The sequence below is a fragment of the Carettochelys insculpta genome, chromosome 1 (assembly GCF_033958435.1).
Source record: "Carettochelys insculpta isolate YL-2023 chromosome 1, ASM3395843v1, whole genome shotgun sequence".
Classification (NCBI taxonomy): Eukaryota; Metazoa; Chordata; order Testudines; family Carettochelyidae; genus Carettochelys; species Carettochelys insculpta.
In genome coordinates this window covers 190,540,827-190,564,997 of record NC_134137.1, presented here as the reverse complement: position 1 = coordinate 190,564,997, position 24,171 = coordinate 190,540,827, and positions in this window count along the sequence as shown.

Here is a 24,171-nt window from a genome sequence, read left to right as displayed (position 1 = left end):
TTTTCCCACTGTGGGAAATTCTTCTCAGCTTCTTTAAGGACATATCGCAGTATGTTTGTGCTACTTCAGTAATACAAATAGATTTTATAAGTGAGAAGATCTGTCACAATAAAGATAATGGAATTATGAGGCAGTGGGATCCTTAGGGTAGTATTAGTTTTAAAATAACTACTACTAATGAAATATAACAATAGTTTTGCAATACAGTAAAATTGTGAAGAGGCAAAATCACATTTTTCACAAATTTGTGGTTAATTTTATAACAGAACTATATAGTTATTTGGCTAAAGCTTTTGCTTTTTAATCTAAATTTTGTGGATTATATCAAATTTAATCAAGCTATTCACAATGTCCCATAAACAGTTATGCAGATTCGAGAGTTACAGAAAGAATTGTTTTTATCATTGCATTTATTTTCATACAAATCCCATTTCAGCTCTCATTGTTGATTTTAGACCAATGTCCCACAATAACAAAAATTCCTTTTCAAAATTAAAAACAAAAGCAAAAACAAACCCAAAAACTCACAAGCAAAACAGAATGATAGTAAAATAATTGTAAACAGAGAAGCAAGAATTTTCATTTTTGATAGGAAATGCAGTTGTTGTGCTAGTGAACATTACAATTTTCATTTTCACAAATAACAATTTCTAGGAATATTGTGCCCAATCTGACTTTTTGGCAAATTTGAAATTATCATAACATCAAATATCTGGAGGTTTTGCTTTGTGCTTGTGGAAGACCTAAAAAATATTGGATACTTTCCATTTGGCAACTGCATTGACTCAAAGCATGAGACTTGATCCCCCTTTTTGCAATTTCAGTAATTGTCATGTTTGACACCTTTTCCAAAACCCATTATAGGGAGAGGATTCCTACAGCTAAAATATTATAAGCAGAGTCCTTCACAGCAGCTGCAAGGTTTTCACTTGTGACAGGTACTCTTATAATCTTTAAGAAGTATCTAATGCGTTAGAGATAAATACTAGCTATTTAACATCCAATTAAATAACGTAATCATGTGGCATTCTTGCTGGTCCCCATAAAAGAGGAATTTAGGATGATATTGTCCCAGTTAAGGAGTAGCTAGTTCTATTTACTATCATTCAGTAGAATAATTCAGACCCTGAGGTACTAAACATTTATTGAAACAGATGAACTGGAGCCTGGGTTTCTCCCTTCTGATGTAAGCACTCAAACAATCTGTAATATATATGAACATTATACACTAGGTAGGAAATTCCTAACTTTCATACCTATTCTAGCTCTGATCTGACTTAACATGCTGAAAACAGTGGTGTAGCCATGGCAGAAGGAGCTACCCATCCCAAGTACAAACACATCTGAACCTTGTGAGCATGTACTTTGGTCTGATAGTTTTGGCCTCTGCGGCCCATGCCACTGTGGCTGAACTATTATTTGTCCTTATATTAGGTCTCAGTGAGCTAGCATGGCACAACATCGCAGCTACCTGACCACTGACTCATTAACATTTCAATATTTTATATGTGGTCCAAGAAAGAGAGCAGGAGTAGAAAGCACGCAAAGTACTGCAAGGCACCATTTTGAGATCTATCGATCAATCGATTGATCGATTGATTTGGGGGTTTTGGTCCAAATATTTCATTTTTTAATATTTCACTGAAAAGAAGATGTTTTCTTTGAAAAATAAATCTTCTTGCTAACTCTACTAGAAGTGTCTGGCTTCAGATACACACTACGAACATGAAACAAAAAGTCTAGAGTGTGAAAACAACAGAGCAACAGATCAGAAAAGGTTGAATAGATAATTTTCAAAATCCTGTCACTTCAGAATGAATAAATACATTATGTGCATACACACTCATGGAAAATATAGCTTTTAGCTTTACAAAAGTTTTCAGAAATCTTCTTTATATTCCCCTGTTCATTTATTCAGTAATTTCTGATGCTTACTCAGCAATCAAGTGGTTTTAAAATTCACACTGTAGTGAAGGTTGATTTCATTATTACTTTATTTATGTAGACTGCACATCAGACTCCACAGATACAGCACATAATTAAAGTAACAACCATTGGCTGGAACTGTTAGTGGAATGGCAGCCAGGGCAGGGCATGGGGGAAGCCAAAGGGCAAGCAGTTGGACCTGGGAGCAGAGCCAGGCCAGTGTGCCAGAATTAACTTCCTTTGGTTAGGCAAATTCCTGCCTTTGGGACCAGTCAGGTCCCAAAAGTGCTGGACTAAGGATGTCCAACCTGTATTATATTTGTTCTGTAGAGTTATGGGGACAATTATGAGCCTCAGTAGCTGTTTAGTAGTTAAAGCAGAAGCTAGGTTCCTATTGTAAGCCTTAAATAAACATTGCAAGGTCCCCAGGAACAAAGCAATCTTACTGAAATTGCAAATGACACATCTTAACCTGTGGTAAAAGGTTTCTGTAATGTTTGCAAGATACCACAAAAAGAGTTTTTTAAGATTTTGTCTTGTAAAATGTGTTCTTTTCGCTTCCTTTCTGAACATGTCCATTGCGTTTCCCAAATATCTTTTTACACCATTTTTGGAATAGTGGCTTGATTTATATGCTCCTTGTTAATTTTGTTTGGCTTGTTGAAGAAAAGTGTCTGCCAGGAGGTTTTTTGTTTGTTTGTTTGTTTGTTTGTTTGTTTCATTTTTGAGAGAAGGCAGACTTGGAGTAGGAAAAAAAAAGAAGGAAAAAAAGGCTTAAACTGGGAAGTCCAAAAGATTGGATTACCTAAATGAAGTGATAGTGATGGCATATGAAGACTCAACAACAAAATAGACAGGGAATGGTGCAATCTAGAATCAAATAGAGAAGAAGAAAAAGAAAAGAAAAGAAAAGAAAAGAAAAGAAAAGAAAAGCCTATGATAACAGAAACTAGCTTTCACTCTCTTACCCTACCCCCATCTTCACAAACCACAGGGACTGATCTAAACTCCATTTGGATGAACAAAAATGCTACCAATGATTTCAAAGTCATGAACATTGAGGAAATAGCATGAAAAAGCTGAGTCAGATTCAGGAAGCAAGAATGAAACAGAAAATCAATCGTTATCTTGCTTGCACATTAGTAAGCCTGCTTATCTCCCCCTTCACCTTGCTCTACCATCCATTGTCCTTTTTTAAAATGTTTTTTAAAAAGTAAATGTTGAAAGAATTTAAATACAACCCAGAACTTTGCTTACAATGCCCTGTGACACTTCCAAGTACAGACTAGCTCATGACATCCACAAGTAATTTGGGAATCAACAACGTATTTTGTATATACTACCCAATCAATATTGCAAGTCAGGTTTCCAGAAGTGAAATGTTACTGCCTTATTTCAGACAACATAACAAACATGTTTTACAGGATTTCCTTTACAAGACTTAAAAGTTTTTTAAAGAACTATTTTCATACTATTATAATATATCAAGATCTCTTTGTAAACTAAGCACAGTTTTCTGATGCGGGATTAATAAATGTTCAGGACACTAAAAGAATCCTGACAATCTAAATCCAGCTGTGGATAGGTGGTACATTACAGCTTTGAAGACCAACTGTAATTAAATATAAACAACACTAAATGCAATGACCCTGAAATTCAAGTTTAATTAGCTCCACTAAAAACCTAAAATCAAAATAAATGTCATGTCAGCATGTAGACTGCACAATACTAGCAAAGGTCATTAGTAAATGCATGCTAAAATATAAAGAGATGAGGAGACCATTGAAATTATAAGGGGAAAAGGGAATGCACCTTAATGAAGGTTAAAAAAGCAACAGTACATTCAAAATGCTGGGTTATAAAATACTTACATAACGTGATAATAAATTTAATCAGTGTAAAGAATATTAGACTAAAGGCTATCGTCATATGCCAAAATAAGCATTTTGTTCTTATCAGAAGAAGCCTCCAAAATTGATGGAATCTGGAGGGTGGGGGAAAAAGAGACGAGCGGGGGAAAGCAAAGTACGGAATTGTTAAACAGGGACCCAACTTTTTCATTAGCAATCATTCAGAGTCTGATTTTTTTCCCCCCATAAAACCATCCTTTCAGTGACATCCTTGGGCAACAAAAGTTAATGGCAAAACCTCCCTTGACTTCAGTGGAGCCAAGATTTCAACCATCGTGAACAGGCAGTTTTATTGTTGCCCTTGTCTCATCATTACAGTATTCAGCTCATTTCTCTCTGGGTGGGACCTTCATGCAAAGACAGAGGAGAAAAAGACAATTTAAAAAAGATAGTGCGATTGTAAAGCTATAAAAATATTGTCAGAAAGACTCAGAGGAATGGTGACCAGATATCCTGTTTTAAAGGCACAGTCTCATATTTAATCTCCACAATTTTTTCTTAAAAATGGGCAAATTGTCCCATATTTTCTGTTCCCCCACATCACTACTGGCAAATCCTTCTGCTGGCCTTATCCCCGCTTCCTAGTTGCTCATCCATCAGCTGTAAGTGTGCATGCATCAGGGGTCCAGTGATCAACTATAGGAGTGGGTGCTTAGGGCTGGTAGTAGGGAAAAGCTGCAGTGCACAGGGCTTGCTCCTGCCCTTGCTGGTACATCATCTCAGCCCCCCACAGTGTGCTGGCATTTTCATCACTGTGCAGCAGACCAGCCCAATTGAAGCACTGAGCTTGCAAACAACTTGACCAGTAGAAGCCTTCCTTCTCCCCCTTGCCTGTGGCTGGACAGCCCAGACCAGGGTGGAATATAAGCAGCCTATGCGTTGGATCCAGTTCACCACAGTTTGGTTCTTGGGAGCTGCCACATGCTTCATTTACCTGAGCATCAGAAGATACAGTCCCTTGCAGCTGCCATTGGCCTTTCTCAGGCAGTGGGATCTGTGTGAAATACTACAGCCTGGGCTACCACTTTCTACAGCACCCACTGGCCAGGAATGGTGAAGCACAGCCAACAGGAGCTGCAACTGGCTGTAGCTGTGGGCACACAAGTAAGTAAAGTGTCTGGCAGTCCTCCAGGGGCTAATCCTGATGAACCATGTCTGGCCTATGGGATGCTTATTGATCCCCCCTACCCAACACCCTCTGGCCTGGGGTTCTGGCCAGGAGAAGCTGAATCATGAATATTCCAAAGCCCTGCACAGTGCTGGCACGGGGAGGTCTCCTCGCTCCTCAACTAAGCTCTGGAGTAGTAGTGGGGAGTTAAGTGATTTCTATCCTTTCCCTGTCCTGAAGATGCAGGCTTCTCAGCAGCCACCATGGCAAGGGCTTAGTACATTTTCACCCCCACCCCCACCCGAATCCTGGCCACTAGACACAAGGGGCTGAAGACAGAGGGGGGTTTAGCCAGCAGGGGCATGTCTACATGGCCTCTGTACTGCCAGCACTCCACTCTGACGACAGCAAAATCTCGCATGGCTATGCTAATTAGCCGTATGAGTTTGCAAATGGGCAACCATCTGCAATATCTAGAAACCTCATTATAATAGTGCTGGACGGCACTGTGCTAAGTGCCCATGTAGATGTAGCCTCAGTGAGAGAGGTGTATGGGAATGTATGTCACCCCTCTGCCTGCATGTGTGTGGAGGGGGGCTTTCACGCTTCCTCACACGAATCCTAAAGTTTTAAAGATAAGGAGGTAAATAAAAAGAATCCAGCTATGCAATATTTCTTTTTGAAAGTCAGCTTGATGATCCTGTGAATGTTTACACCGCAAAGTTCTGATTGATTTCCCTTGAACTTGCAGGAAATTGAGTAATTTACCAGGTGTCCCATACTCAGCATAAGGAAAAATGGTCAACCTACTCAGAGGCTGATACAGAGGCTGAAACCTACTTTAACCTGAAATCTAGTCAATTAACCCAAAATTTCAACCTTTAAATAAAATCATGTCCTCTCTCCAGCCAAACTGTTTCCTCTCTTAAGAATAGAAAAGATTAGAAAAATTCTTTCAGGTAAGAAAGCTTTCCTCTGTCATTTTCAGCAATTTGTCCAAATAAGTTTCCCTGTTTCTGACAAGCAGCCAAACTTCTGGGTTCCTATTGTTTACAAGTAAAAATTCCTGATTTTAGGAATTATATCTGGGAAGAGGGAAAGCAACATGAAAACATTTTTCATATAAAGTAGCTTTTGAAGATAGCATGGAATCAAAAGTCTGACAGAATATTTTGCCTGAGAGTATTTTTAAAAGAATTGTTAAGGTTCCAACAGCTGCTACTCACTTAGTAAATGTTACATTTTATATGTACTGTGTATTTAAAGCATCCCTAGGGATTAAAAACATTATGCATAATTTAACTATTAGACAGGAACCTTGGACAGAATTCTATTAAAACAAATTTCTAACAATATAAGTGGGAATAATATAGAAGTCAAGGTAGAAAAATCAAAGAAGAAAGGCAGGACAAGTTGAAGCTCTTTATTGACATTTTTCTTGCTATTACTAGAAATCAGAAAACAGTTTTTCTTTAGCGTATGAAGAGATGAAATTGTGCCATGTCTTTAAACTTTACAATTAAAAGGCAAAGCAAAAGTAGGGATACTAGCAAAGCCTAGAAAATCAACCCCACATCTAATTATTTTCTATTGTGATACCTGGGAAAGCTAATAGCTTTTAGGATAGGTAAGTGTAGTTAATGATACATGGCTAATTTGAAGCAAGTTGCACTTTGTACTGTGAAAGCTGTGTTCTTCGCTCTGAACATCTCAAGGACAAGTTTTCCATTACCTAGAACAACAAAGAGTAAGTAGCTTTTACAATAGCGCCAAAAAAAAAAAAATAGATGATATGCTGAAGAACTTCATACTTCACAATATCTGCTTCACAATAGCTGTCTATACTAGAGAGTTGTCAGCAAAATGGGCATTTTGTTGACAAAAGTCCACACTAAAAATGCATTCTGATGACAGTAAATGGACCGAATGAGGCACTTTTTTCAACAGCCTTCTGCCTCTCCTTCATGAGGTAGAAGGCCTTTGTTGACAGATAGCATCAACAAAAAACAAGTGTGGATGCCTTGGGGGGTGCTTTTATTGACAGAACAGTTCTCCATGGCCCTGGCAAGCTGGGACACCCTGTCCATAGCAATCACAGCTCTATGGTCTCTGTCAGTCTTAAAGGAACACGGAGCCCCAGGAACCCCATGGCAGGAGCTCCTCATCCTGCATGTCTTCTCAGCCACTTCCCAGTATCACCCCTGGCCTTCGCTGACAGACAGCAGCCCTGTGACATTCCAGGGCCATCAGGAGAGCTGCAGGAGGGGTCCCAGAAACTCCCCTCAGGCAGCAAATTATGGGGCCCCTCATAGACTGGGCCCAAGATACAGGACCTCATGGGGTGTGGGTCAAGGAGGACATTCTCTTGGACCTTGCTGATAAGAGGAAAAGTGCCCCAGCCTACAGACAGCTTACCACCTCCTTGGTAGCAAGGAACCTCCCCACCCGGACTATGGAAAAGGTCTGGGTGAAGGTCAGGGAGCTGAGGCAGGGGCACACCCAGGCCTGGAACACAGCTAGGAGCTCAGGGGCAGAACCCTCAGTCTTCCCCTATTATGAAGAACTGCACAGACTCCTGAAGGCCAAAGACTCCTCCTTCTCACTTGCTGCCATGGACACGGCCAAGGAGCCTCCCCCCGCCCAGACTCACCACCAGAGGAGCAGCACCCAGGTGCCCAACCAGAACCAGAGGGTGACACCACTTCAGAGGCCAGTGAGGGACCTCTGGTAATTGCCCTAGACTTGGGCCCCTTCTCCACCCAGGGCATATCAAGGGTATCCCCGAACCTCTTTATACGACTCACTGGTAAGTTCCCCACATATCTCACACCCCAGGGATTTGGGGTGACAGCCTGTGCCATGGCTGGAAGTGGGACAGCCATACCAGCACTAGCCTGAAGCTGCACACACCACTGAGGAGTGCGACTCTTGGAACGTGGGCATGCCCGCAAGCGACAGCTTCCGCAACCACAGACAGTTCTATAAGCTTCATGCACATGTGAGGACCCTAGAGGACCAGGCTGTGCTTGGAGCATCTGCCACACACGCAGGGACCTGTCTGTGGCCGGACACCCCCTTTGACTGCTAGCCTGTTGAGCAGGGAATAGAGGAGGTGCACAAGAGTCAGTCCAGTCCCTGAGGCACCACCTGGCCCCTATGCAACAGGACGAACTATACAAGGCACATGCCTGTGCTCCCAGGACATCCCTATCCCTTGGGCTGTGGGGGGTGGGAGTTGCAGCTCACAGAGTGGGGCAGGGCCTTAGTGGCTGTGTAGTGTGAATGACTCACCGTCTCTTCTCCCTCTCTTTTACAGCTGCACTGTCCAAGGGCCAGGTCAGACCCACTTCCCTGCTGGGTCCAGCCAGCCCTGTCCATGGATCAGAGCCAGCCAGACACCCAGACTGGGAGTGGCACCAGAGAGGGCTCGCACCTCACCACCACCAGGGCAGGCCCACAGCCAGAGGGGCTGCCGCTAACCCAAAGCTGATGCCCTGTGGGCCTACGCAGCCATCCTGAGGAGGTAGATGGACCTCCTGGAGCAGTGGCTGTGGGAGGACTGTGAGTGGCGGGTGTGGGAATGGGAGTGGCAGATGTCGGCCTGGGACCAATTGACGTCCTGCATGGACACTGGCACTGGCACTGGCACTCCATTGGACCAGTTGGCCCAGCTACCTCAGCCTCCCCTAGTGCCTCCACCACCCCTGCTCCTGTCACTGCCCCCATCCCTGCCCCAGAGGTCCCACTGCCCTTCCTCCACTGGATATCCCTCCAGACATCCTGTGGGTGGTTTGGTGGCTGCTGTCCATGGCTGCGCTCCCCTGCATTGCCAGCCCTGACAGGCCTCCTCACCCTGCCAGCTCTCCCTACAACCCAGACTCCCTCTGCTCACCCCACTGAACCTGACCTCACTGAGCCACTCCCACCTGCATACCTCCCCATCCTCCTAGCCCCATGCCAGCCCCAACAGGGACCCCAAACCCATGGTGGGAGGGGGTCTCGCCATGACCGCTCAGGGTCTCACTCCCCTATGGGGTTGTGGCATCCCACCTTCTCCATAGACTGATCCCCCCAACTGCCTGCCCAAGCCCCCATCCAAGTTCAGATGCTCCCCACCCCCATCCCAAGCCACCCCCACTGTGTATAGTTACTCATCATTGCACAATGTAACTAGTTAACACAACTTTTATTTTGCACAAGGTTTTCTATGTTAAAGTAAACAGTTTATTTTTTCACCACCCCCATGTCCCTTGTTGTTGGGGAAGGGTCATGGAGAGGTGAATGGCCAGAAGGAGGGACCGAGGGATGTCCCCAGTCCCCGGCAGACTCCTCTTCCTCCTCCCATCCCCCTCCTCTCCCCCCCTGCAGACTCTCCCGGCACCTCCCCACAAGGCTGTCCCCCGGCCGCAGATCTGTGTGAGAATGGTACAGCACAATGCCCCAGGGATGTGTCTCCCCACTTTCCCCAAACTCACCCCCTCACTCCCAACTCTGCTCCCCAATGATCTCCCTTCATCTGAGCCCCCCACTATCTGCTCCCCATTCTGTGTAGGGCCTGCAGCCCAAGCATGCCTAACCTGCATAAGGCCCAACAGTGGACTTCCCCATGCCAAACTGGTTCCCAAAAGAGTGGTATGTATCTGGGGTGGTGAGCTTCCTTAAGGCAATGACGACCCACTTCTCCAGAGGGATGGTGGGCTGCAGCCAGGTGTTCTCTCTCCAGAGTGCCGGGGGCAAGCCAGGTGCAGAGCTCCAGGAAAGTGTCCTTCCTGCTGAGGATGTTCTGGAACCACTGCTTGCCGTTCCACTGCCTCATGACCAGACGGTTCTACCTGTTGGAACTGGTGGTGTACAACTTCTGTCAACAGATCCCTGTTGTGTAGATATAGCCATTAAATCTGCTTAATTGTTCAGATATGCCTCTAATATAATGCATCAAGATTATCCTCATGTGTAACATACTGTATACTTAGCTAATGGATATTTTAATGTCCTGAGGGATGTGCACTCTTTATTGTATTGAGAGTTTTCACGATTTTATACAGGCTTAAAAAACAAAAGGCCAGCCTATGGAGTAGTACTCAAGTAGTTAGTCAAGGTTATATTTATTAAAGATGTGCTGATCTCAGGAACTGCCCAATAACAAAAGGATGATCTGTTAAAATAACCCTACATACATTCACTTGTACTAGATTAGATCATAAGAACAGCCATACTGGGGCAGAACATAGGTCCATCAAGTCCAGTATCCTGTCTTCCGACAGTGTCCAATGCCAGGTGTCCCAGAGGAAAGGAACAGAACAGGTAATCATTGAGTGATCAATTCCCTGTCGCCCATTTCCAGCCTCTGGCAAACAGAGTTTAGGACCACCCTCCATGCCCATTCTGGCTAACAGCCATTGATGGACCTAACCTCCATGAATTTATCTAGCTCTTTTTTAAAACTCTACTGTATTCTAGCCCTTTCACAACATCCTCAAGCAAGGAGTTACACCGGTTAACTGTGCATCATGTGAAAAAATATTTTCTATTGTTTGTTTTAAACCTGCTGCCTATTAATTTCATTTGGTGATTCCTAATTCTTTTCTTTTGAGAAGGAGTAAATGCCATTTCCTTATTCATTTTGTCCACACCACTCATGATTTTATATACCTCTATCATATCCCCCCTTAATCATTTTTTTTCCAGGTTAAAAAGTCCCAGTCTTATTAATCTCTCCTCATATGGCAAATGTTCCATACCCTTAATAATTTTTATTGCCCTTTTCTGAACTTCTTCTAATTCCAGTATATCTTTCTTGAGATGGGGTGACTACATTTGCACACAGTATTGCAGATGTGGATGTGCCATGGATTTATATAGAGGTAACAAGACATTTTCTGTCTTATTATCCATTCCTTTCTTAATGATTCCCGACATATTAGCTTTTTTGACTACTGCTGCACATTGAGTGAATGTTTTCAGAGAACTATCCACAATGACTCCAAGATCTCTTTCTTGAATGGTAACAGCTGTGTCAGACCCCATCATTTTGTATGTATAGCTGGGATTATATTTTCTCATATGTATTACTTTGCATGTATAAGCACTGAATTTCATCTGCCATTTTGTTGTCCAATCACCCAATTTATGAAGATCGTTTTGTAACTCTTCACAGTCTGCTTGGGACTTCACTATTTTGAGTAATTTTGTCATCTGCAAATTTTGCCACCTGACTGTTCATCCCTTTTTCTAGATCATTTATAAATATGTTGAATAGGACTGGTCCCAGTTCAGACCCCTAAGGGACACCACTATTTACCTCTCTCCATTGTGAAAACTGACTGTTCATTTCTACCCCTTGCTTCTGATCTTTTAACCAATTACCAATCCAAGAGAGGACCTTTCCTTTTATCCCATGACAGTTAATTTTGCTTAAGAGCTTTTGGTGAGGGACCTTCTCAAATACTTTCTGAAAATCTAAACACACCATATCCACAGGATCCCCCTTGCCTACATGCTTGCTGACCCATCCAAAAAATTCTAATAGATTGGTGAGGCATGACTTCCCCTTACAAAGGCTGTGTGGACTCTTCCCCAACAAATTATGTTCATCAATATGTCTGACATTTCTGTTCTTTACTAGAGTTTCAACCAGTTTGCCTAGTACTGAAGTCAGACTGACTGGTCTGTAGTTGCCAGGATCACCTCTGGAGCTCTTTATAAAGATTAGTGTCTCATTAACTATCCCATAGTCATCTGGAACAGAAGCTGATGTAAAACACAGGTTGCTAACTACAGTTAGTTCTGCAATTTCACATTTGAGCGACTTCAGAACTCTTGGATTAATACCATCTGGTCCTGGTGACTTATTACTATTTAGTTTATCAATTTGTTCTGAAACCTCTTCTAATGACACCTCGATTTGAGACAGTTCATTGGATTTGTTACTTGAAAAGAATTGCTCAGGTCTGGGAATCTCACTCACAGTTCCAGCTGTGAAGACTGATGCAAAGAAATCATGTAGTTTCCCTGCAATTGCCTTATCATCCTTGAGTGCTCCTTTAGCATCTCGATCATCCAGTGGCCCTACTGGTTGTTTAGCAGGCTTCCTGCTTCTGATGTACTTATTTTTTTTTTAACTATTACTCATTTACTCTCTGGCTAGCTGTTCTTCAAATTCTTTTTTGGCCTTCCTAATTATATTTTTACACTTCATATGACAGAGTTTATATTCCTTTTTCTTTTCTTCACTAGGGTTTAACTTCCATTTTTTAAAGGATGCCTTTTTGTCTCTCACTGTCTCATTTACTTTATTGTTTAACCACAGTGACACTTTTTTGGCTCTCTCACTACGTTTCCTAAATTGGGGTGTACATTTAAGATGAACCTCTATTATGGTGTCTTTAAGAAGTTTCCTTGCAGCTGGCAGGGATTTCACTTTAGGTATTGTACCTTTTAATTTCTGTTTAACTAACTTCTTCATTTTTGTGTAGTCCCCCTTCCTGAAATTAAATACTACAGTCTTGGGCTTCTGTAGTATTATCCCAGCCACAGCAATGTTAAATTTAATTATATTATGGTCACTATTACTCAGATATCCAGACACATTCTCCTCTTGGACCAGATCTTGTGCTCCCCTTTGGACTAAATCAACAATCACCTCTCTTTTTGTGGGTTCCAGGAGTAGCTGCTCCAAGAAGAAATCATTTAAGGTGTCAAGAAACTTTATCTCAGTGTTCTGTTCTGAGGTCACGTGTACCCAGTCTATATGGGGATAGTTGAAATCCCCTGTTATTATTGGGGTTTTTTTTCCGATAGCCTCTATAATCTCCCTGAGCATTTCACAGTGACTATAAGCATCCTGGTCAGATGGTTGGTAATATATCCCTACCATTATATTCTTATTATTCAAGCACGGGACTAATATCCAGTGAGATTCTACGCTACAGTTTGGTTCATTTATGATTTTTACTTCATTCATTTCTACACTTTCCTTAATGTATAGAGCCAACCCCCTCTAGCCCAACCTGTTCTGTCCTTCCAATAATTTTGTACCCAGTATTCCCGTGTCCCATTGATTATCCTCATTCCACCAACTTTCTGTGATGCCTATAATATTGACATTTTCATTTAATATGAGGCACTGTAGTTCACCCATCTTATTATTTAGACTTATAGCATTTGTATATAAGCACTTTAAAACTTGTCACTCTTCAGCTGCTTGGCCTTACATGATGTAATTGAAAGGGACTCTGTTTCACTTGACTGTTCCTTGTCAGATACTATCTGTGTTTCATCGTGTTTCATCCTCTCCTCCTTACTAGGACATTCAGAATCTCCAATAAGAGATCCTACCCTAAGTAATGTCACTGCCCCAACCACGTTCACCTCCGTACCTGTTGGCTTTCCCTCAGCCCTTAGTCTAAAAACTGTTCTAAGACCTTTTTAATTTTAAGTGACAGCAATCAGGTTCCATTTTGGTTTAGGTGGAGCCCATCTTTCCCATCTACGCTCCCCCTTTCCCAAAAGTTTCCCCAGTTCCTTATAAATCGAAATTCCTCCCTCCTTCACTATCATCTCATCCATGCATTGAGACCCTGCAGTTCTGTCTGTCTAACTGGTCTTGCACATGGAACTGGAAGCATTTCAGAGAATGCTACCATGGAGGTCCTGGACTTCAATCTCCTACCTAGCAGCCTAAATTTGGCCTCTAGGACCCGCCTCCTATTCTTCCCTATATCATTGGTACCAACATGTACCATGACCACCGGCTGCAGTTTAAACCTCCCTTGCCACAGTTTAAGTCCATTGCCTCTTGTTCTATCCTCAGAGGCCAAAAAGAACAAGTTTTCTCCCTCCTCCTTATGACTCTCTTTTAGATATCTGAAAACCTCTATCATTTCTCCCCTCAATCTTCTCTTTTCCAAACTAAACAAGCCCAGTTCTTTCAGCCTTTCTTCATAGGTCATATTGTCTAGACCTTTAATCATTCTTGTCACTCTTTTCTGGACCCTCCCTAATTTCTCCACATCTTTCTTGAACTGTGGTACCCAGAACTGGACAAAATACTCAAGCTGAGGCCTAACCAGTGCAGAGTAGAGTGGAAGAATGACTTCTCGTGTCTTGTTCACAACACACCTAGTAATGCATCCCAGAATCATGTTTGCTTTTTTTGCAACAGCATCACACTGTTACTCATATTTAGCTTGTGGATCACTATAACCACTAGACCCCTTTCTGCTTTAGTCATTCCTAGACAGTCTCTCCCCATTCTGTATGTGTGAAATTGATTGTTCCTTCCCAAGTGGAGCACTTTGCTTTTGTCCTTATTAAACTTCATCCTTTTTACCTCAGACCATTTCTCCAATTTATCCAGATCATTTTCAATTATGACCCTATCTTCCAAAGCAGTTGCAACCCCTCCCAGCTTGGTATCATCTGCAAACTTAATAAGCATACTTTCTATGCCAATATCGAAATCATTGATGAAGATATTGAACAGAACCAGTCCTAACACAGACCCCTGCAGAACCCCACTTGTTATACTTTTCCAGCAGGATTGAGAAACATTAAGAACTACTCTCTGAGTATGGTTATCCAGCCAGTTATGCAACCACCTTATAGTAGCCTCATCTAAATTGTATTTGCCTAGTTTTTTTATAAAAATATCATGTGAGACCGTATCAAATGCTTTACTAAAGTCTAGGTATACCACATCTACCACTTCTCCCCTATCCACAGTCTATCTAGATGTGTCAAGAGATCTGCAACCCTCGCACCAGGCAGGCAAGTCACCACGCAGTTCTCCCAGTCATCACAAACCCAGCTATCTATGTTCCTAATAATTGAACTGTCCATAAGTAAAACTTTTCTGTTCCTAATATCTGGATTTTCCTCCCCTGGAGAGGTATTCTCAGTGCGAGAGGATACTCTGACATCATCTGGAAGGCAGGTCCTGGCTACAGGATCATTTCCCTCTGCTCCAGGTAGATGTTCTCCTTTCCTGAGACTTTCATCCCCCTCAACAGCAACAAGTTTGACAGACTGGAGGTGGGACCATTCTACTATGTCCCGAAAAGTCTCATTTATGCATCTTTCTGTCCATCTCAGCTCCTCCAGTTCCGCCACCCTGGCCTCCAAAGCATGCACATGGTCTCTGAGGGCCAGGAGCTCCTGGCACCGGATGCACACACAGGCCACCTGGCCAGAGGGCAGGCAATCATACATGCTGCACCGGGTGCAATAAACTGGATAGCCCCCTCCCTGTTGCTGGGCTTCTGCCTGCATTGTCTTATTAAACCTGAAGTGGGTCATGTGGATTAAGTCAGGTTGTTATTGGCTTTAAATTCAAGTTGGATTGTTTAAATGTCTCTAGTCCGCCCTCATGCTCCCCCTCTAAATTCACTTGTAAAACTCCCCTTTTAGCTGCTCTTGTTCACTAGCTCCTCTGGTTGCTTAGGGACAGGCTGTATAAAGCCCTGCCCTGCCTGAGTAGCCCCACCCCCTCGTTAAGATGCTTGGTGGGAGAAAACAAAAAACAAAACAATAACAACAACAAACATAACTATATTAAACAATAGAACATTCACATTACTCATATTAAAACAGCCTTCTTTCCAAAGGTTTGAACAAAGTAAATAAGCTACCAGATATTCTATGTCTCTAATTTTTATGGCCAACATTTTCAGTTTTAACTCATAAGTAAGAGTTATGTCCATTTAGAAGTCCTAAGCACCAGAAGTTTATATTTGAGTCATTTGGGTTACTCTTATTTTTACACTTAAGTCTGCACTATAACCTGAATCGGGGGCTAAAATGTTACAGAAATGGGTGGTGTGATGGAGGTGCAGTAGTAACTTTCCATCTTAACACATAATAAGCTTGGCAATAATGCACAATTCCATGGTCCTTACACATGTGAAATAACACTTTGCTCTGAAAATAATCCCATTTAAATCAATAGTTGCAAAGTAATTAATGACTTAATGGAGATGGAAGCGGGGAATCAGGACAAGCATAAGGAAATTTGTAGGTAATGTCACTGAAGTAAAATGCCTTGTATGATTTTTCATATTCACAGAGCAGCCCAGACCCTTTCTTTGTAGAGCCTCATTTGAAAGCCTCAGTACTCAGAACAGTAGACTCTCTGTAACTCAGGTCACCTAGAAGCAGCATGAGGGCTGATTTCAATGTGTGCTCCTAGGGACACTAATGAGTCTGAAGGTGAATACCACCAAGCAAGTTCTCTTTGCTACTCTTCTACTCATACTAGTTTAGTCACTAGTTCTTTAGGAGCATTACAAGTGAATATATATATATATATATATATATATATATATATATGTGAGATGCAGCATCTACCCGTTATTCTTTCATTTTTGTCTAGGCCTAACCAGACAGCTACATTCTCATAGTCTTTTCCTGAACAATTGAATGGAAAGGTGATAGGTGATGAATCTTCAGATACTGTTTGAAGGGGCAAAAATGGTAAGAACAATTAGACTGCTGTGACTGAACCATGTCACATCCAGTTCAAAACTCAAAGTGACTTTCAGAAATTAAACGTATGGCCCAATGATTGGTATTTCTAGTTTGCAAAAATAGTGGCATAGGAGCCTTGAAAGGTGCAGCTACAGAAAACGATATGGGTAGTACAGATGTCAGCAACTAAAAATAGCAAGAAGAACTACTTTTTTCTGAATTTGGCAAAAAACTCAATAATCCAAGAGCCGCAATGCATGTAAATACAAGACAGTCCTTAATAAATAACATTAAATCATATTTTTGTAGCCCTATTTTAAGAATAGCACATACACAATGATTTGTAATGTGACGTTTACTACAAGATGTTCACAAACTTTATACATATTCTATTTCCTCATACTTGTTATATGGAGATATGCCTATCCCATGAAGGTGGAAGGGATCTCAAGAGGTTGTCAAGTCCAGCCCCTTACCCTCTCAGCAGGACCAAGCACCCTCCATGACAGATTATTTTGTTTAATCTATTTACCCCAGTCCATTAACTGGCACCCTCAAGGAGTGAGCTCAGAATCCCACGTTTACAAGGCCAATGCTCTAATCACTGAGCTATCACTTCACCCTCCCCATCTTGCTCTGGGGAATGCTAGATTCTGAACAATTTAATTTTTATTTTTGAAATCACTGTACAGCTGCTCTGACAAAGCACTCTTTTATATATTTACCATCCATGAATTGCTTTCCTCATTTCACGATCTTGAGATACCATAAAGCTAGCCTCAGTTATGCTACTTGGTGATTTCACCCATTTAGGAAAGGTGTTCTTACTTCACTCTGGTTTGTGTACCAGTTCTTCTGTGGCTTTTTTTTTTGGCTCCTTCAGTTGGATACTGTTTGGCAAAAGTAGTAGGTTGTTATTGTTGATGACGTTGTCATTTGTTTGTTTGTTTGTTTTTGAGGGGTTTTTTTTTGAGAAAATTGCCTCTCAGGTGGCATTTTTTGTTGTGGGCAAATTTCTCATTGCAAACAAGACATAAAGGGAGCTGAACTTGATATAAATGGAAAAGGTTGGGTCCTTTCAGTTTGAAATTCTTTGTTTTCATCTTCGATTTTCCTCTTTTTTGCAGTCACTCCAAGCCCACTTTAATAATGCCAGTTTTACTTCAGGTTTAATTTCAGTTTTCTTCTTAAAATGTGTGGTGGCCTTCACAGGAGGAATGCCACAAGCTTCTTTTTCCTTTTCAAAATCAAGACTTTATTAGCAACATAACAGTATCATATCCCAGAAGGCACTGAATATTAGAGGAGTATTAAATATTAAAGAAGGATTAATCCAATGTTTTAAGATCACATATCATATGTTATTTAGATAAGAGTTGCTTATTTTGGGCTTTTAGACATTCATTGTTTATTGAAAATGATCAGGAGGCTTTTGGTTGTTTTGTTTTTTAAACTTTGCAATTATAGTGTTGGGAGCCACCAAAAAGATCTGCTTGTGGTTACAGAAACACAGGTTGCAGACCTTTGGGGTAAGCAGTGACTTGCATAATATTGAAGAGTATAACATTTTACAGATTAATTGTTAAAAGCAGAATGAAAATGATATTCATATTTAGACTACTTGTATACAGCTTTGCAGGGCAAAGCATATGGGGAGAAGAAAAATACAGGTACTTGAGAAGCAATGATTTTCTCATTGGTTAATGTTGGATTTTTGGTAGGTTAACTGTCTTTTGATGGGCAAAGATTGTTTTGGTGTTGTTTAATATTAATAGACTTGATTACTAATAAACTATTTCAAAATTTGAGACACTAACATTGTAAGATGAGATGGAAATACTGTGATTAACCAGCTTTACCTCTTACATAGTACAAGCGGGCACTGAGCCAAACAATTTGTGTTTGAATTATAGTTTTATGAAGACCACTGTATAACAAGTGGCACATGGGCTGGGCATGATTCATCAGGTTTCTAGCTATGTCATTTACTTGTGTATTCACAGATATGGCTGCTTTAAGCTCCCGTTGGCTGTGGAGCTGCTGTCCCTAGCCAATGGGGCTGTAGGAGGTGGCACAGAACAGGACACCACTTCCTGCAGCTTCAGTTGGCCAGGAATGGTGATCCGTGGCCAACAGGAGTTGCAAGAGGACATACCCCTGCCATGTCCCATGGTAGCCTATTCCCCTGGTTATTTTATCCTCATGGTTAATAATCAGGCTATATCTAGATTAGAGCAATCTGTTAGCAGAAGTTTTTGTGGGGAGATGTCTTCTGACAAAACTTCTGTTGACAGATTATGTCCAAACTGCAAATCAGATAAAAAGAGTGATCTGCAATGTCAACAGACTGTGGTTTTGGTTTAATTTTAGTAAATAGTTATGATACTACAATTACGGAGTGTTCTTGTTGCATAACACTTCTTAGCTATTGCTTTTGACCAGTTGCACATATGTGTGTGTGTGTGTGAGGATGCACAAATAAGAGAAAGAGATTAATTGACTGATGGAGGTAGGCAGTATTGTGATAAGATAAAGGCATTACTGTCTATAGTGGGTGAAGAAGTCTTAATTAGACACATAACTACTCAGGACAAAGTAGTAAAGGAAAGTGAAAAGAAGTGAAAGGAGAGCTGAGAGGAAAGGTATTTCCTGTCCCATTCCAGCAGACTGAAACTGGAAAAGGCTTATGTGGTAATGTTGCCCTGTATTTTTCACTTGATTTGCCATTTTTGTCTATAATAAAACTAGCTATGAGAAAAAGGCCTTTGAAGCATTATTGGTTGGAACTTTATTTCCCTTCCTTAACTGGTGAAATAATTTGCCTGCCAGAGAGGGTAGAGAACTGGTATAGGCAACCAGATGTAGACTGAGGCCAATTGTTTTGTCTGTGCAAATGGTGGGATCAAGGGTTCAATATACAGACCCACAGATACTGTCCATTCTGCTGACTCACTGAGAGCTGTATACCAGTGGCAAGGGAGGAGAGGAAACCACCACAGAGCTGGGAAAAGCTGAAGGAAAGCACATGATTGCATTGTTATACAAGGTAAACACAGTAGAGGAGATCAACCACTTGGGGAGAAGTATACTGAAAAAAGTCAGCTTCCTCTTTGACTGGACAGGGAAGAAAGTAATTCTCCTGGAAAGAGGTGGAAACAGCCATGACTTAAAAAAGAAGATTTTGAAGTACCAAGTTGATCTCATGGCAAAATATAATAATACTGCCTCTAATTGGGTTTTAACTTTATATTTTTTGCATTAACTGTTTTCTGGACACAGAAAAGGTTAATGGTGACCTGAATGGCAAAGAACTCTACTCTTATTTACAAGGAGACATAGCAATCCATTTAAACAGACTCACAGATTGATCTTGCATCTCCATTAAATTTTTTTGGCAGAAAAGAGAGAAAAGCAGATTTGTGGCTATGTTTTTTGGGTGAACAGTTCAGGGGGAATTTGCATAAGTGCTAATAGCAGAATTTGGTCTTTAGTTTGTTCTACTGGATGCTACAACTCACATTCCCAAAGTAATTGATTTTAACTTGAGGTAAAAGGCAATAAGACAGTTTGTTTTGTTTTGTCACTGATGCTCTAGAGATATGCTTTTATCACCCAAGTTTACCTTCATCTCTCCCAACTCTTTAAAATAACTAGCTAATACTTGTGAATTCTTTTTGCAAAACAGTAACATTTACTATATTATCTGAAATTTTCCAGATTTGCCAGGACATTTTCATACAGCGAAGGAATTTAGATATCTTTTCCATTTCAGTTTGAGAAATTATTCAATCAAAATCCCACTTGATAATGGTCTTCAACTTTAGGGACAGTTCCAAACTAACCCTGTAATTGGCATCTGGAATTTTCAAACAGCTCCTATTTTTATAATTAAATAAGAGCCCAAAACTGAACACTGTTGAAATAAGTACAAGCCTGTAACTGCTGAAATCCAGAACAAGATCTTGAGAATTTGATTCTCTGAATTTCAGCAACAATGATAAAAATCTGGACAAGTTTTCAAAGTGGCCTCTGATTGTGCACACAAATACACTTGTGAGCACAAATCCTTGGACATGCTTCAAAAATTTCACCATATGAGGAAGCAGAATTTGTACCCACTAAACAATGCTCTCTTGAGTATTTATCTGTCCACATACACATGTTGGCAGCTGCAAATCATGAGTACAGATATGAAATTTAGCATTTTGAGTTCTGAACTTTGAGGTCTAGGTAGGTATGTAGTAATAGGTCAGCATCGCCCTGTTTGGATTTATCTGAATCTTTGCAGGCCCAGCAATGACATTTTTTTGTTTCTGGAACTCTGTGGAAATTACATAAATATTGTACAGTAGTGAGTGCTGTATATTTTCACACACAAGTCTTACTCAATGACCTGTCATAAAATGCAGCAGCATGGCATATTTATATTTTATAGAATAGTTAATGCTCGCATTCAGGACTTTGCACATCTTTATAACAGGGTCATTAAAAATATGTAAGGGTGATATTAAAAAAAAACAACTAAAAATAAAAAAAAACACTGCAGCTGCTAGAAAAATGCTGGCTGTGAACTTTGGATGATCAGGCTGTCGGGCGGAGGCAAGTAATTTCTCATAACTGCTGATGTAAGATGTTTCTGCTTAACCAAGATACAATATTTCAGGGGTTTTTTTTGACAATAGCAAAAGGCTGTATAATAAATATATCAACAGTTACAAAACAGGATAGTCACATATGATCCTGAGTTTCATTCACTGAATCCAATTTTTAATCCTTGTCAATCCATACATAAGTCAATGGTGACAAACATAATTACATATCTTCAGTAGGGCAATCTGAAAAGAATAATAATAATGAAAGAAGCCTGGGAAATGGTGTTTACATTTGGAACTAGATAAACTCTAGGCTGGGGTTCATATTCACATTCTGAATCACAAATAGGGCATTTGTGGATTCATGCAAGACAATACAAAAACCTTAGATGACATTTCACTTTCTCTAAATATCAGAAATCTCAAGATAAAAGGCATTCCGTTGTCTTATTGAAACTAGACCCCATTATTTTGAAGGTGACCTGACTGAATCAAAGGTATATTATGAAATTGTGATCAAAGGATGCAAATCCCATAATGAAATTTGAGAGGTTTAACCTCAATATTCCTGTTTGTGCCCAGGTCCAGAATTAACACATTTTACACACGACCGCTAAAAAATGGAATCTTGGAACATGTGTGCCGTTTCTCGTTCCATTAAGAGTAACTTTCAGTCAGGCTCTTCAAAATACTTTGAGTAAATTGACCAAATCCTCTTATGCTATCTGTTGGCCTAAAGCCCGGGAACATACTGCATTTCAGCTATAGGGAGAAAAATAATAACTTATGTTATACCCTCTAAAAGAGCAAACAACATACATATATTTCTAGAAAAACAAATGAGTTACTTTCTGATGGCTGATCAAGGGTTTAGATCACTGATCTGAGTGAAAAAAGAAGTTTTTGTCAGATTTTTACAAGATTTGGTGTTTAAAAGTGATTTATCAAGAAAATACTTTTTATTCCCCACTTTCAAATTGTTACTGTACATCCATTGTTAAGTTAGTTAAGAAAAAGTTTTGTTGACCCTAAGGGTAAAATGATTTCCATTTTTGAGTGAAGAAAAGAGAAAGTGTAGTTAATATATATGTAAGGGGGTTTGTGTCATTTGTATTTATAAGCAAACATCTTTTTTTTCCCCCAAAAAGATGATAAATCCATAGCTGGAATGAGTGAAAACTCTTTAACTTTTGATATAATCCATCTCCATTACTCCTTGGTTCTGTTTTTATATATAGGGCAAACCTTGGTTAAGCTATAAATGAAGCCTTTTGTGGAGGGAGCCTATCTCTTTTTATGGAGGAAATTCATTAGCTCCCTTTCTGATAGCCTTTATCTGGAGTCTAACTCTACAAGCTTTAACGTGAATAATCCTTATGTTCACAATAGTGTCACAGAAGTCAGTTTAGCTTATTTCCTAGCTTATTTCCTTGCTGAAACCTTGTGCCTCTTTATTGGTAAAGATATTATGACTTGGACTACACATGTGTGCATGGGAGTAAGGAGAACCAACTCTGCAAGCTTCCCTCCTTCCTCTGTTAGGATTCCAAATAGATTTATTGGAGTTTGGGTCCATGTTAACAGGGTGACGCAAGCACTGCATTCCTGCTACTACACATCAGCTTAGAGTGACCATCCAGTCCATTTTTCCTGGGACAGCCCCTTATTTAAGCTGTCTCGCAGGTGTCCCAACTTTTTAAAGAAAATAAACAAATTGTCCCATATTTTGTGGGGTTCCTGTTCCCTGGCACCCTGTGTTTTGGGTGGCAGCATCTTCTGCCAGAGAGCTCCTCCACAGGTTGTCTGTCTCATTCCCTGGCCTCCCACACCTCAGGGAGGTAGCTCCTGATTCATTCTCTGTTTCCTCCCTTGCCGGGAGGCTTTGAAACACTCCCAACCAGGGGGTTCTGGAGTCCCCATCCTGCACTCCTCTTCACCCTGGATGCCTCCCCATTGGAGGCTGCGGAGCCCCCATTCCTGGAACTATACCCTGGAACAGCAACCCCCATCACCAATGAAACCTGATAAGGGACAGCAGTCCCGCCTCCATCCCGTATTTGTCATAGGCAATGTGGTCACCCTACTTCAGCATGAGATTTTGTCTGTGACCCCTTCTTTAATGAGCAACCGAGCCAACAGGAATAAAGTGAGTCATATGAAGAAGTCAGAGGGCACAGTATTCGTGCTATACTCTGCTATTGGTACAGTCTGGCATAGACATAGGCAAAGAAAAATGCGAAATGACAGCTCTATTGTACGAGAATTTTCTTTGGTCAGGGCTATGCTGAACTGCACAACCTATTCCAGTGGATTTTGCATGCTCTTTTATTTAAGATTTTATTTTAAACATGGGGCATAACTTCAGAGAAAAATTAAATTAACAGCAATTCCTCAGGTTGCTCACAGTGTTCATGGAGTTTTCTTCTGTATAAGAAACTCATGGTCTGTCTGAAATGCTGTTTATATTTGACTGCCATATTCATCTCCAGAACTGTGTTTACATTTCATTTCACGTGTTTGCTGACAAATCTGAAAATAATGTACTAATAGTCAAATGTCTCATACCATATTGATGGGCAGAGCCTAAATACCTGATAAATAGAAGAGGTCTGAATTAATTCTTGCCTGTATCTTGCTGCCGTTGAAGATACATGCTACATCCCTAGATTGAGATCAAAGCCCTCGGTAATCTACTAGTAAAATCAATAGTGACAGAGTCAGGAAAATGATAAAGAATTTCAGAAGAACATATTCACATACTGTACTTTTCCAAGTGTCATAGTTTACCAGTGTTCTGACACCATGGCACACCCACTCTATAGCCACTACTTTTGGCATCTGGTAGAACAATAGATACAAATGTAACATTTTAACTGGCAGACACAGACATTTTCAAAATGTGTGACTGTTTTGGTGCCTAACCCAAACCACGTTAAAGAAGTCTGATTTTTAAAAGGCAGGTGCTCAGCCTCCTTGTGAACACAGGCACCTTTAAAGCTGACAAGTCTAAGCAAAATTGTGTTTTTAGAAATGGGCTGAGGAAGTTTTTTGATCTGCATATGGATTACATTTCAGATAATATATTGGATTTGTATAAGGACGTAGGGAAGACTTGAGGGTTTGATTTGGATTCAATCGAACTGAAAACATGGCAAACTGTTTTTAAATATTG